The sequence below is a fragment of the Gorilla gorilla genome, chromosome 3 (genome assembly GCF_029281585.2).
Source record: "Gorilla gorilla gorilla isolate KB3781 chromosome 3, NHGRI_mGorGor1-v2.1_pri, whole genome shotgun sequence".
NCBI classification, from domain to species: domain Eukaryota; kingdom Metazoa; phylum Chordata; class Mammalia; order Primates; family Hominidae; genus Gorilla; species Gorilla gorilla.
In genome coordinates, this window is record NC_073227.2 from 128,789,987 (window position 1) to 128,803,826 (window position 13,840).

At 41.4% G+C, this 13,840-nt stretch overlaps 1 pseudogene; it reads left to right on the plus strand.

Moving 5' to 3' along the window:
• LOC101141378 (zinc-activated ligand-gated ion channel-like) overlaps positions 1-12,766 on the plus strand; it is a 44,147-nt pseudogene extending 31,381 nt beyond the window's left edge.
• The last annotated feature ends 1,074 nt before the right edge of the window (positions 12,767-13,840 follow it).

Here is a 13,840-nt window from a genome sequence, read left to right on the forward strand (position 1 = left end):
GTTAGGCTCTGGTTACAGGTATAATGGCCAATTGGTTTCTTTATTACAAAAGTAATTCATGTTCATGATTTTTAAAACTAAATAAGAAAAAAGTATTCATAATCCTTCTGCCTAGAGATAACCACTGTTTATGTTTCAGTGACACTGTTTTTTCAGAACTTAGATGTGTGTGTTTTTTAAAAAAATGAATAATACTGAACATAAGGTTTTATAACCTTTTAAATACATTCATTATAAAATTTTGCCACTTTAATAAAATAAATTTTAGTGTGGGTTGATACAATTATAAATAAGGGTGGTACAGATTGCCATATGCATACTAGCTATGTATTTCTTAAAACTGGAATTTCTTGTTCGTATTCCAAGCCTATGTTTTTTATTTTCATTTTTATTTTATTTTTTATAATTTCAACTTTTACTTTCAATGCAGGGGGTACATATACAGGTTTGTTACATGGGTATATTGCATGATGCTGAGGTTTGGGATGCAAATGATCCTGTCACCCACGTAGTGAGCATAGTACCCAATGGGTAGTTTTTCAGCCCTTGTCCCTCTCCCTCTCTCCCTCTTCTTGCAGTCACTAGTTTCTATTTTTCCCATCTTTATGTCCTTTTGTACCCAATGCTTAGCTCCCATTTATAATTGAGAACATGCAGCATTTGGTTTTCTGTTCCTGTGTTAATTCACCAAACCTGTGTTTTTTAAAATGGAAAGTTGATTTTATTGTCATCATAATCATCATCATTAGTTCATTAGAGATGTTAAAAATGAAGACATTAACCTCTCATGAGACATGTTTTCTGAATATTTGTACAATTTTTTCTTTTAATTTTTATGGCATTTTCTTTTGAAATTTTATAGCATTTTATTTTGATTTAAGAAAAAAATGTTTAAATTTTGTATAATTGTATCTATATTTTCTTTATAATTTTTGCATTGGTGTCATGCTTAGAAAACTTCTTATATCCTCAAATTATGTAAATATTCACCATTAACTTAGCCTATAATTGTATATGCACACACACAAACACACACACACACACAGACACACATTTAGTTCTGAAATTATTTGTGTATGTCTTGTGGGGAGATTAGACATACTTGGTAATTTTTGGTAGACAGAGTCCCAGGAATGAGGAACTAATTTTTCCTCATTTCTATTTTTTTCTTTATTTTTTTTTTTCTGAGTAGGCAAAAGTAGACTTCACATTATTTGGTTATCTGTGACCTTTCTAAGGCTTTCTTGGACTTCCATTTTATTAGCACGTACTACTTCCCCTTTTTAGCAGTGATGTTATAAAAATTACATGTCTTGAAACTGTATAGCCAGTTCCCTATTTGCAGAGAATTTTCACCTTCTGATCCCTCTACATGTTGCTGCTCCATGTCAACATGCCTTCAAAATCTGTTTCAGTCCTGAACCTGTTGAGACCTTGGTTTGAATCCTGAATCCATAAAATGAAAATTTTTTCTCTTTGGCCATACTTGGTGTTTCAACAGTCCCTCGCAGAGCACTACTCTGTCTCAAATGCCAGATTCTATTTTCAGCTCCTATTATCTAGCTGAGTGATCTTGAGCAACTTATTTAATCTCTCTGAGCCTCAGTTTCCTCAACTGTAAAATGGGATTAATAATAACCTTCCTTAGCTACTTCACAACCTTATTGTGAAGATCAAGTGAGATCGTGGTTGTAAAAGTGCTCAGTAAGCTGTAAAACAATATACAAACATAAGGTGTTATTATTTCCCTTTTATTTGACATTATAAAGGATTGAATATGGTATTATGTGTGAGTATAAAGTAATAAGGATCATTTTTAAAGTAACATGCCAGGCTATAAACATCCAAATAAGTGCAATCCTTTCAGTAGGCCTCAAAAGAAGCCTCAAATTAACTTTTACATTGTTATCCTTGCCCAAAACCTATTTTTAACTTCCTTTGGGATAGTTGTCTTTGGGATAGTTGCACACATTCTCCCTTGGTGGAATATTTTCTTTCTTATTTACATACTTCACCTTTTCCTCCCACCCTCCTTTTTGCCTTGAACCTCCTGCTCAAAGGGGCTGAAGGGGATAGAGGCAGTGGTAGGCAGAAAGATCTCAGGCAATGGGGCTACATGGAAGGCAGGACTAGTCTGCATGACCAGATTGAAATTGGCTGCTGGAGAGTGTCTTTTTGAGGTCCAAATCAAGAACAAGACTGGTTTTAACACAGTTTTAATCTGATGCTTGCTGTAGACCTACCTTTAGAGTATTGGTAAATCCATGACAAACAGGAATACTCAGAAAGCAGATCTTACCCTTTGCAGAGGTCTGTCTGTTCAGTCTCATCAAGAAATATCTGTAGAATTATAGACGGTGCAATGGACTAAAAGTAAATAAACCTGAATTTTGGTTCTGGCTCTGCAATAAAGAAGTGACTGCGTGATATCAGGTCCTGAGGTTTAGTTCCCTCATTCTCCAAACAAGGAAATTGAAGGAGATGGTCTTTACAATTATTTTATTTTACCTTGAAAATGCTAGGATTCCAAAAGCCTTCCTTGTCATGATTTTATAGAGGTACAAAGCATTTCCTAGTTCTGCAACTTTGGGCAAGTTAGTTAATGTATTAGTCCATTTGTGTTACTATAAAGGAATACCTGGGATTGAGTAATTTATCAAGAAAAGAGGTTTATTTTGGCTCATATTTCTGCAGGCTGTACAAGCAAGCATGGCACCAACATTTGCTTTACTTCTGGTGAGAGCCTCAAGAAGCTTACAATAATGGCAGAAGGTGAAGGGGGAGCCCGAGCATCACATGGTGAGAGAAAGAGAGAGAGCAAGAGAGAGAAGGGGGAGGTCCCAGACTCTTTTAAACAACCAGATTTCCTGTGACGTTACAGAGTAAGAACTCAGCCATTACCACAAGGATGGCACCGAAACATCCATGAGGGGTCCACCCTCATGACTCAAACACCTTCTACTAAGCCCCAACTCCAACACTGGGGAAATCATATTTTAACATGAGACTTAGAGGGGACAAACATCCAAACCATGTAATTCTGACCCTGGGCCCCAAATAGCATGTTCTTCTCACATTGCAAAATACAATTATCCCCTCCCAATAGTCCCCCCCAAATCTTAACTCGTTCCAGCATCAACTCAAAAGTCCAAAGTCTCATTTAAGATTCAAGGCATGTTCTTTCCAACTATGAGCCTGTAAAATCAAAACGAGTTGTTTACTTCCAAGATACAATGGTGGTACAGGCATTAGGTAAATATTCGCATTCCATAAGGGAGAAACTAGCCAAAAGAAAGAGGCAATGGGCCCCATACAAGTCTGATACCCAAGAGGGCAGTTATTACATACTAAAGTTTCAAAACAATCTTTGGGTCCATGTCCCACATCCTGGGCACATTAGTGTCCTGGACAGGTTCCCAAGGCCTTGGGCAGCTCTGCCCCCATGGCTTTTCCATGCTGAGGTTACAAGCTGCTTGTGGCTGTGCCATTCTAGGATCTGTAGCTAGTGGCCCCATTTCTACAGCTCTACTAGGGGCTGCCCCAGTGGGGACTCTGTTTGGGGGTTCCAACTCCACATTTCCCCTTAGCACTGCCCTGGTAGAGTGTCTCTGTGGGGGCTTCTTCCCCCCAGCAGGGTTTTGCCTAAGCACCTAGGATTTTCCATGCATCTTCTGAAATTTAGGCAGACACTGCCAAGCCTCCTTCACTCTTGCATTCTGTGCACCTGCAGGCTTAACACTACATAGCAACCACCAAGGCATATGGAGGCTTGCGCTTTCAGAAGTGGCAGCCTGAGCTATATCTGGGGCCCTTTAAGCCACAGCTGGAGTTGGAGCAACTGGATGCAGGGAGCAGTGTCCTGAGGCTGAGCATGGTAGCAGTGCCTTGAGCCTGGCCCTTGAAACCATTCTTCCATCCTAGGTCTCTGGGTCTGTGATAGGAGGAGCTGTCCTGAAGACTTCTGAAATGCCTTCAAGGCTTTTTCACATTGCCTTGGCTATTAGTACCTGGCTCCCTTTTAGTCATGCAAATCTCTCTAGCAAATGGATACTTTACAGCCTGCTTCAGTTCTGCTCCTGAAAATACTCTTTTCTCTCTTCCAAAGGGCCAGGCTGCAAATTTTCCAATTTTTTACACTGTGCTTCCCTTTTAATTAAAAGTTCCAATTTAAATCATTCCTTTGCTCCTGTATCTGATTGTAGGGTGTTAGAAGCAGCCACACTGCTTCTTGAATGCTTTGGTGCTTAGAATTTTCTTCCACTAAATTTCCTAAGTCATCACTCTTAAGTTCAACCTTCCACAAAGCCCTAAGACATGGACACAATGCAGCCAAATTATTTGCTAGGGCATAACAAACCTTTACTTCACTTCCCAATAAATTCTTCTTTTCCATCTGAGACCTCATAGGACTAGACTTTACTGTCCATATTGTTACCAGCATTCTGTGGTCACACCCACTCTAAGAAGTTCCAAACTTTCCTTTGTCTTTCTGTCTTCTTCTGAGATCTCCCAGCTCTTCCAGCCTCTGTTCGTTACCCAGTTCCAAAGCCACTGCCACATTTTTAGTTCACTTTATAGCAATGTCCCACTCCTTCATAGCAATTTTCTGTGTTGGTCCATTGCTGTTACTATAAAGGAATACTTGAGACTGGGTAACTTATAAAGAAAAGAGGTTTATTTTGGCTTATGGTTCTGCAGGCTGTATAAGCATGGCACCAACATCTGCTTGGCTTCTGGTGAGGGCCTCAGGAAGCTTACAATCATGGTGGAAGGAAAAGGGGAGTCAACACATCACATGTTGTATTAGTCAATTTTCACACTGCTGATAAAGACATACCCAAGACTGGGAAATTTACAAAAGAAAGAGGTTTATTTGACTCACTGTTCCATGTGGCTGGGGAGGCCTCATAATCATGGCAGAAGGTGAAAGGAACATCTCACATGGTTGCAGACAAGAGCAGAGAGTTTTTGCAGGGAAGCTCCCCTTTTCAAAACCATTAGATCTCATGAGACTTACTCAGTATCACAAGAACAGCATGGGAAAGAACTGCCACCATGGTAATTGAATAATTACCTCTCACCAGGTCCCTCCCACAACATGTGGGAATTCAAAATGAGATTTGGGTGGGGACACAGGAAAACCATATCACATGCTGAGACAGAGCCAGAGAGAAGGGGGAGGTTTCAGACCCTTTTAAACAACCAGATCTTCTGTGAATTCATAGAGCAAGAACTCACTCATTACTGTGAGGATGGCACCAAGATAGATATTCATGAAGGATCCACCTCCAAGACCAAAATACCTCCTACCAGGCCCCAGCTCCAACATTTGGATCACATTTCAACATGAGATTTGGAGGGGACACACTTCTAAACCATGTCAGCTAACCTGTCTGAATCTCAGTTTCATCATCTATAAACTGGGGAAAGTATCTATTATATATATATATATATAATATATATATATATAGAGAGAGAGAGTATGTATCTATTATATATATATTTATATATTATTAGACTTTTTGTAAAAACTAACTGATAAAATGTATGTGAAAGCATTTGGCTCAATGCTCAATGCTCAATTTCAACAGAGTAAATGCTCAATAAACATTAGACATACTTTGTTCTTTTCATTTTATTATTCTCATGGAGGAGAATTTACTCTAAATTTTAAGTTTATTTCATAAATATTATCATTATTACTATTGCTATTATTGTTATAATATCTCAAACTGAGACTTCTTTTCTATTCACCCTAGTTCTGTACTCCAGGGTCAGTTGGCAGCTATAGATCTGTCTTCAGCAAAAGTCTGAGCACTTCATTCTTCATCAATACTGAATAGATGCAGACTCTTTCAGATGAATCTGTGAGCTCAGATTGAGTTGCAGTAAATCTGCCAACATAAGTAATGCATTCTCTCCAAAACTTCTCTTTGTTCTGCCTTTTCAGCAGCAATATGTTCTTCCTTTTCAATCTCTCTAGTATCACCGTAGAAGCAGAGATCAGGTTTGACTTCCCACAGGTGCTCAGGGGAAATAGTGCCACACCCAAGCAGGACCTCATGGGCCAGCAACCATTATGTCAGATGTCAGACCCTTTTAGTGAGTACCCTCATTTTTGCACAAGATGTCAATATCCTATGCAAAACAGAGTTGAGGAATCTGTGTTACGTAGCGCAGTAGTGAGCAGGTTAGTAGCAGATGCCTTTGGAAGATATTACTATTCAGTTCACTAAAGGAGGAGGATCCTAGAAAGCTGCCTAAATGTTCTGGGAATAAAGTGTCCAACAAAACAGATGGATCCTAGGGCAGGAGCAAGCTCCAGTACAGCAGGCTGGTTAGTATACCTGGAGAATAATGGCTGCTGGGTTTTCAATTGTTACAATGGCCTGAGATTCATAAAGAACCTTCTCCAGATCCATTTTAGGTTTAATGTACAGATATCACCACTTTTCTTTTTGTGGATATACTTATCCATCTGAAAGCAAATATTGATGCCACCCAAGTAGGTTCCTGAAGAAAGGAATTTAAAGATATTCTTTTCCTTCATCTGTAGGAATCAGAAGTATTAGATACTGAAAAATTTCCCCTTAAGTTAAGCCAGTAACCAAAGACAAATCTATATGGACCTCTCTGTGAGTAATACAGAGTGTCTTAATTGTTATTCAAAAAAGTTATTTTTTGTTTCTGTTGAAGGATCTAAACAGCTGGAAAGAATTTTGCTCTTATTCTTACCAAACCAGACAAACTGCAAATTTATGCATTTCCTTGAACCCATCAAGGAGCTAAGGTTGCAGGGCAACCAGCTGGCCCCCAGTCTAAGGAGAAACAGGTGCCCCAGGAAGAGAAATGCATATGCTGGCATACACAGGTGGATTCGACTGAACACAAGTAAAAGGAGTTCAATGGGGTGGTTGGGGATGCGGTAGAGGCCAATGGGGAGCTGGGGTAAGAATGGGAAGCCCCTTGGGGCATTGAAATTGCCTTTTTCAGGTTTTTCTCCACAAATGTCACCAGCTACTCCCAGAAAAAGAATGAAGAAAGTTAAGTTTAACAAGTTTTCCTTTGGGTGCAGCATGAGGATGAGAAGCAACTGCTGTTGGAGGGGCACTTCACTCCACTCAGACGCTTTTCTCTCCCTTACTACTTATGGAACAGAAGCCTGATTCTGTGGAAGGATGGGCTATAAACACTGCTGTGCTTGGGGCACTGGTGAAAACACAATAAAACTATGGGAAGGGAATAGTTAAAAAAAAAGGTGGGGAGCAGCCTCTGGGCCCATAACAATAGCCTGAGATGACAAGAGCACAGAAGAGGACCTCTAAGATCAGAAATAAGGTAAGGCTGTTCTCTATCCCCAGTCCTATTCAATATTATGCTGTACGTTCTAGCCAGTGCAATCAATACAGAAAGAAAGAAAGAAAGAAAGAAAGAAAGAAAGAAAGAAAGAAAGAAAGAAAGAAAGAAAGAAAGAAAGAAAAGACATAGAAAAATAAGATTGCCTCTATTTACTCGTGTCTGTGTAGAAAATCTCAAAGAATTTACAAAACAGTTCCTGAAACTAGTAAGTTTAGTAAAGGTTGCAGAATACAAGATCACTATAAAAAAATTAAATTGTACTTCTATATACTGGCAAAGAAAAAGTGAACTCCCAAATTGAAAACATATATGCTGGAGTGACATCAGCAAGATGGTTGAGTACAACCCCCCGTGCTCTTCAAAGACAGCCAGAACAATGAATAAACAATTATGTTTTAACAAAAATAACTGAGAGGGACCTCTGGAGTGCATCATGGGAGTGACAGAGACCTGTTGAGCACAGAAACTAAGGAGGACCACATAGAGAATGTAAGAAAATGCCTGGCTTCTACCACTTCATCCCCCAACTGGGATCAGCTGGGAACCAGGAGGAACTTCTCCCTATGGTGAGGAGGTAAGCAAAAGGATCCTAGCAATCCCCATCAGCACCCTGGACACCTATAAACCTCGCCACTGCAGTCCTCTGCAGTTCTCACAGGCACCAAGCCCAGCTGAGGGAGCTGCCTGGAGTCCACATAGCTGTGCTTTCCACAGGGAAGGAGCTGACACTGTGCCCTCTCCCCTGTGACCCACACAGCTACTGTGCTACACTATCTTCGAACTGGAACTGTGGCTGAAATGTGTCTTGCTTCAGGGGCAAGTAGCCACAGCTCCCCTTCATCCCTGAGACTAAGCCACCACTGAACCACCCCAGCCCGGTGGCCTGACATCCACAAGTTGAGCTGCAAATAGCTATTACATCCTTCCCTGTGGAGCCAAGCAGAGGTGGAAGTGCTTTGCTTACCCATCCCTGTGCTGTCCTGGGCAGAAGCTGAAGGAAATAGTACCTTAGCTACTCAGAGAAGTCATATCTCTCTGGTACCTAAGCTAAAGCAGTGCCCTGCGTCCCTTGGAAACAGTTCCTTGACCACCCAGAATGGTCATGCACCCCAATACCTAAGTTGAAGTGGCACGCTGCATTCCAGGGAAATGATGTCTGGGCTTCCTGGAAAAGTCATGTCCCCCAGGCCTGAGCTGAAGCAGCACATCTTCCTCTGGGAAAGGAAAAAGAGAAAAAGAAGCTCATTTTATAATGACAAAGGGATCAATTCAGAAAGCGAATATAAGAATTGTAAATACATAGGTACCAAATATAGAAGTATCCAGATATGTAAAGCAAATGTTATTAGATTTAAAGGAAGAGATGGACTCCAATACAATTACAGTTGAGGACGTCAATACCCCACTCTCAGCATTGGACAGATTATCCAGACAGACAGAAAATCAGCAAAGAAACATTGGATTTAAAATGCATTTTAAACCAAATGGACCTAACAGACTTTTATAGAACATTTCATTCAATAGTTGCAGAATGTACATTCTTTTCACCAGCACATGGAACATTATCCAGGATAGAACACATATTAGGCCACAAAATAAGTCTCAACAAATGTAAAAGAATTGAAATCATATCAAGTATCTTTTCTGACCACAATGGAATAAAACTAGAAATCAACAACAAAAGGAACTTTGGAAACTGTACAAACATGTGGAAATTAAACAGCATGCTCCTGAAAGACCAATGGGGCAATGAGGAAATTAAGAAGAAACATTTAAAATTTATTGAAACAAATGAAAATACACACACAACACCAAAACAAATGGGGTACAGCAAAAGCAGCATTAAGAGGTAAGTTTATAGAAATCAACTCTCACATCAAAAGAGTAGAAAGATTTCAAATAAACAACTTAATGATGCATTTTGAGGAACTGGAAAAGCAAGAACAAACCAAACCCAAAATTAGTAGAAGAAATAATAAAGATCAGAGCAGAAATAAATAAAATTGAGACTAAAAAAATGCAAAAAGTCAACAAAAGTTTTTTTTAAAATGTAAACAAATCCACACACTATTAGCTAGGCTAACCAAGAAACAAGAGAAAAGACCCAATAAATAAAATAGAAATGAAAAAGGAGATATTACAACTGATACCACAGAAATACAAAGGATCACTAGAGATTATATGAGCAGCTGTATGATAGTAAATTAGAAAATCTAGCAGAAATGATTAAAATGGATAAATTTGTCTATACATATTATCTGAAAAGATTAAACCAAGAAGAAATAGAAAACATGAGCAGACAAATTATAAGCAACAAGATGAATCTATAATAAAGTCTCCCATCGAAGAGGAGCCCAGGACCTGATGGCTTTACTGTGAAATTCTATCCAACTTTTAAAGAAGAAATAATACCAATTCTTCTGAAACTATTCCAGAAAATTAAAGAGGAGGGAGTTCTTCCAAACTTATTCTACAAGACCAGCATTACCCTGATACCAAAACCAGACAAAGACAAAACAACAACAAAAAACTACAGGCCAATATCCCTGTTGAACATAAATGCAGAAATCCTCAACAAAATCCAAGCAAACCAAACCTAGCAGCATTATTAAAAGATTATTCACCATAATCAAGTGGTATTTATCCCATAGATTCAAGAATGATTCAGCATATGCAAATCAATAAACATGATACATCACATTAACAGAATGAAGAACAAAAACCGTGTGTGTCTCAATAAATGCAGAAAAGCATTTGATAAAACTCAATGACTTTTCATGATAAAAATTATCAACAAGTTAGGTATAGAAGGAATGTATTCCAATGCAATAAAGTCTATATATGACAAACTTATAGTCAGCATCATACTGAGTGGGGAAAATGTTGAAAGTTTTTCCTCTGCAACCTGGAACAAGACAAGGAAGCCCACTTTCATCATTTGTATTCAGCAGGGTACTGGAAGCCCTAGCCAGAGCAATTAGGCCAAAGAAAGAAACAAAAGGCATCCAAATTGGAAAAAAAGAAGTTAAATTATCCCTGTTTGCAGATGACATGATCTCATATATAGAAAACCCTAAGTTCCACCAAAAAAAATCTCTTAGGAGTGATAAACAAATTCAGCAAAGTTGCAAGATACAAAATGAAGGAAAAAAATCAATAGGGTTTCTATACACCAACAATCGACTATCTGAAAAAGAAACCAAGACAACAACCTCACTTACAATAGTGATAAAAATAAATAAATAAATAAATAAAATACCCAGGAATACGTTTAACCAAAGAGGTGAAAGATCTCTACAGAGAAAACTATAAAACAATGCTGAAAAAAGTTGAAGACACACACAAAAAAGGAAAGACATCCCATGTTCGTAGATTAGAAGAATTAATATTGTGAAAACGACCATACCACCAGAGCCATCTACAAATTCAATGCAATCCTCTATCAAAATACCAATGACATTTTTCACAGAAGTAGAAAAAATATTCCTAAAATTCATAGGGAACAAGAAAAGACTGAATAACCAAAGCAATCCTGAGCAAAAACAGCAATAACAAAAATAAAAACAAAGCTGAAGGAATCACACTATCAAACTACAAAGCTGTAGTAACCAAAGCAATATGTTACTGGCATCAAAATAGACATATAGGCCAATGGAACAAAATACAGACCCCAGAAATAAGTCCACTTATTTTCAGCCAAATGATGTTCTTTTTCTTTTTTAGTGGAAAGTTCACTGATTTTTACAATCAAAATTCATCTATGAATCTGATAAAGACTTTCAGACAATTTGAAGTTTTGCAAAATAAGGTTTGGGAAGCCCTCTTGTAGACCAGTTTTGTCCTCAAGTCTGTCCCCCAGAAGCCATCAGAAGTCTCCATCACCCCTGGGCTCCAGATTGCTTTTGACCCTACTCCCAGGAGATTTGGGGGCAGGGATCTCCCTTTCCTATTCATCGTTCTCACCCCCACCCTTTTCAGCGATGGAGCTGGAGTTCCAGGCCCACGTGGTGAATGAGATCGTGAGTGTCAAGAGGGAGTATGTAGTTCATGATTTCCACCCTAGCAGCTGGTGCCCTGCTTTCAGGTGACAGTGAGTCAAGTCAGGAAGAGGATGACAGGAGGGCTAATGGAGGTAGGAAGGTGGGGGATGCAGGGCCAGAGGCATGAACCCATACCCCTGCTGACCACTCCCCATCTCCCCCTGGAAAACCGCAGTTTTTCCCCTTCCAGTTGGGCCTGAATAACACAGCGCTAAAGTCCATCATAGCTCTATTGGCACCTGAGGGGCACTTATATTGGCCGTCATGTGTAGGGGGGCTGCTGCCCCTCCAGGCCATCAAGCGCATTGTTTCCAAGATGACACTGCTGCTGGGCTACCTCTCTTATGCTCCTCCCTGGTGCAGGCCCTGCCCAGCTCCTCCTGCAACCCGCTCCTCAGTAAGTTCTACTTCCCTACCTGGCCTTCCTGGTTTCTCCCACCTGCTGTCACCCATACCAGGGTGTTTCAGCTCAGCTCCCTGGACATCAGAGGCAGAGGACCTGGCCCCTAACCATCCCAATCCTGCCCTCCCACCTCCAGTTTACTACATCAGCCTCCTGCTGCTGCTGCTGCTCTTCCTCAGTGCCACAGAGATTGTGCTGCTGGCTGGGCTGCTGGCCTGGGGCAACTTTGGGGCTATGAGCAGCCCCAGCCTAGTCCTGAGAGAGGGAAAGCAAGATTATGAGAATCCAGGGTCTAATCCTGAAAGTGGATGGAGGTTGAGGCACCTTCCTGGGGGTGAGGGGTAAGGAATGAGGCCTAAGTGCAGGTTTGAACAGAGAAAAACTGGCAGGTTGCCTGCCTAGGGCTGGGTGAGGGTGCAGGGGTTGCTAGGTGGGTATGGCTCCTTGCACCAACCCTGCTGGCTCTCCTGTCCCTGGGCTCCACCATATCCTTTCTTGTTAGAGGCAAGTCTGGGTCAGGGGCAAACTTGGCCTCCCTAAAGGCCCAGGTGACCTCAGCTCTCCAAGATAACATGTTGCCTTACGGATCCTCTCTAAGATGATGTTTTTTTCCATCAAAGATGGCCCACAATGGACCAGACCCAAATGTTCATTAATTGAGACTTTCCAGAAGGGATACAGTCTGATGACCCCTGGGGTTCATCCTTCTGCTTATGTTGGTTGGTCGGTAGGGCCTGAAGAACAACTCCTTTCTCTGCATCTTTGCTTCATGGAAGCACCCAGAAGAATAAAGTGGTCAAAAAAAAGCTGGGCTGAGACTGTTGACCGTGACTTCTTTCTCATGTATGTGGCCTGGGTGCTGTGCAGCCAATTCATCTTCACGGGAATTTGGATGTGAGCAGCATGCAAGCCCAACTCAGCCCCTAGAGAGGCTGTACCCCATGGTAAGCAGCCCAGGCTGTAACTACGTTGGGCCTGGGTTGCAGACTTGAGGATGCAGTTTCAGTTTCCCACGGCTGGGGGTAGAGCCAAGACAGGGTCTCTGGAGAGCTGAGGAGGAAAGTCAGATCTCGTCTCTATCCCCGGAAGACCCTAAACCACCCTGAGCTCTCCCTCTGTTAGCATATAAGCAAAGAGCTTGAAATAAACCCATCCCCAAGTGCGAGTACACCTCAAGGGTCTGTCTTCATTGAACTCAGCTATTCATTCTGATCCTAAGTAGGTAGGACCTTACTTTTCATCCCCACTTTGCTCCTGAATTTCTCTCCACTGTCCACCAGTCTCCCAGTCCATAGGCATGCAGCCTCACTTCTCCTTCTGCAACCATTGCTGTTTGGCCCTGGGCCAGGAGGCTCTAATGCTGGGAAGTGGGAGACAGGGGCCTGGGAAACAGGCCACAGAGGGTGGGTCAGGGCTCCTTTTCTGAATGCCTCCTAGAGAGTACTGGACCCCGGAGGGAATGGCGAGCAGGCGGGCACTCCTGTCCCAAGTCACCTAGGGGACTCCTAGGAGATGGAACAGCCCCAGACCTCAGGTCTGTGGGCAATGGGGAATACGTTTTCTGCACAAAATCCAAGAGAACCTGATTGCTTTTCCCCAGGTCTTTTGACTACTCCTCTGAGAACTACCCACATTTTTGGGCTGAAAAGGAAGTGCTAGTACCCATTTTTGACTGAGGCCAGAGGTAGGGCTGTTCTGCCCTCCTGCTTTTGGTACACATGAGGCAGCTGTGGGCACAGGCCTCTGTCTTCTTTCTCTCCTATCCTATTTCACAAGCTATCAGCGTCACAAAACCCAAGATGAGAAGGAACCCAGCTTTCTTGGTGAATGCTGGTTTGGTTGGAAACATGGGCTATGGGGGAAAAAGCAGAAACCAGGACTAGAGGGCTCAGGGAGTGGGGCTCCTGGATGGGGCAGTGAAGACAAGTCTCTTTCCTAAAGGACTTCAAACTCACCCAGCCCAGAGGCAAGTTAACGTGGGTTTATCTGTCCAGTGACCTGGCTAGTCTGGCACAACCAGGCAGGGCTAGCAGAAGAC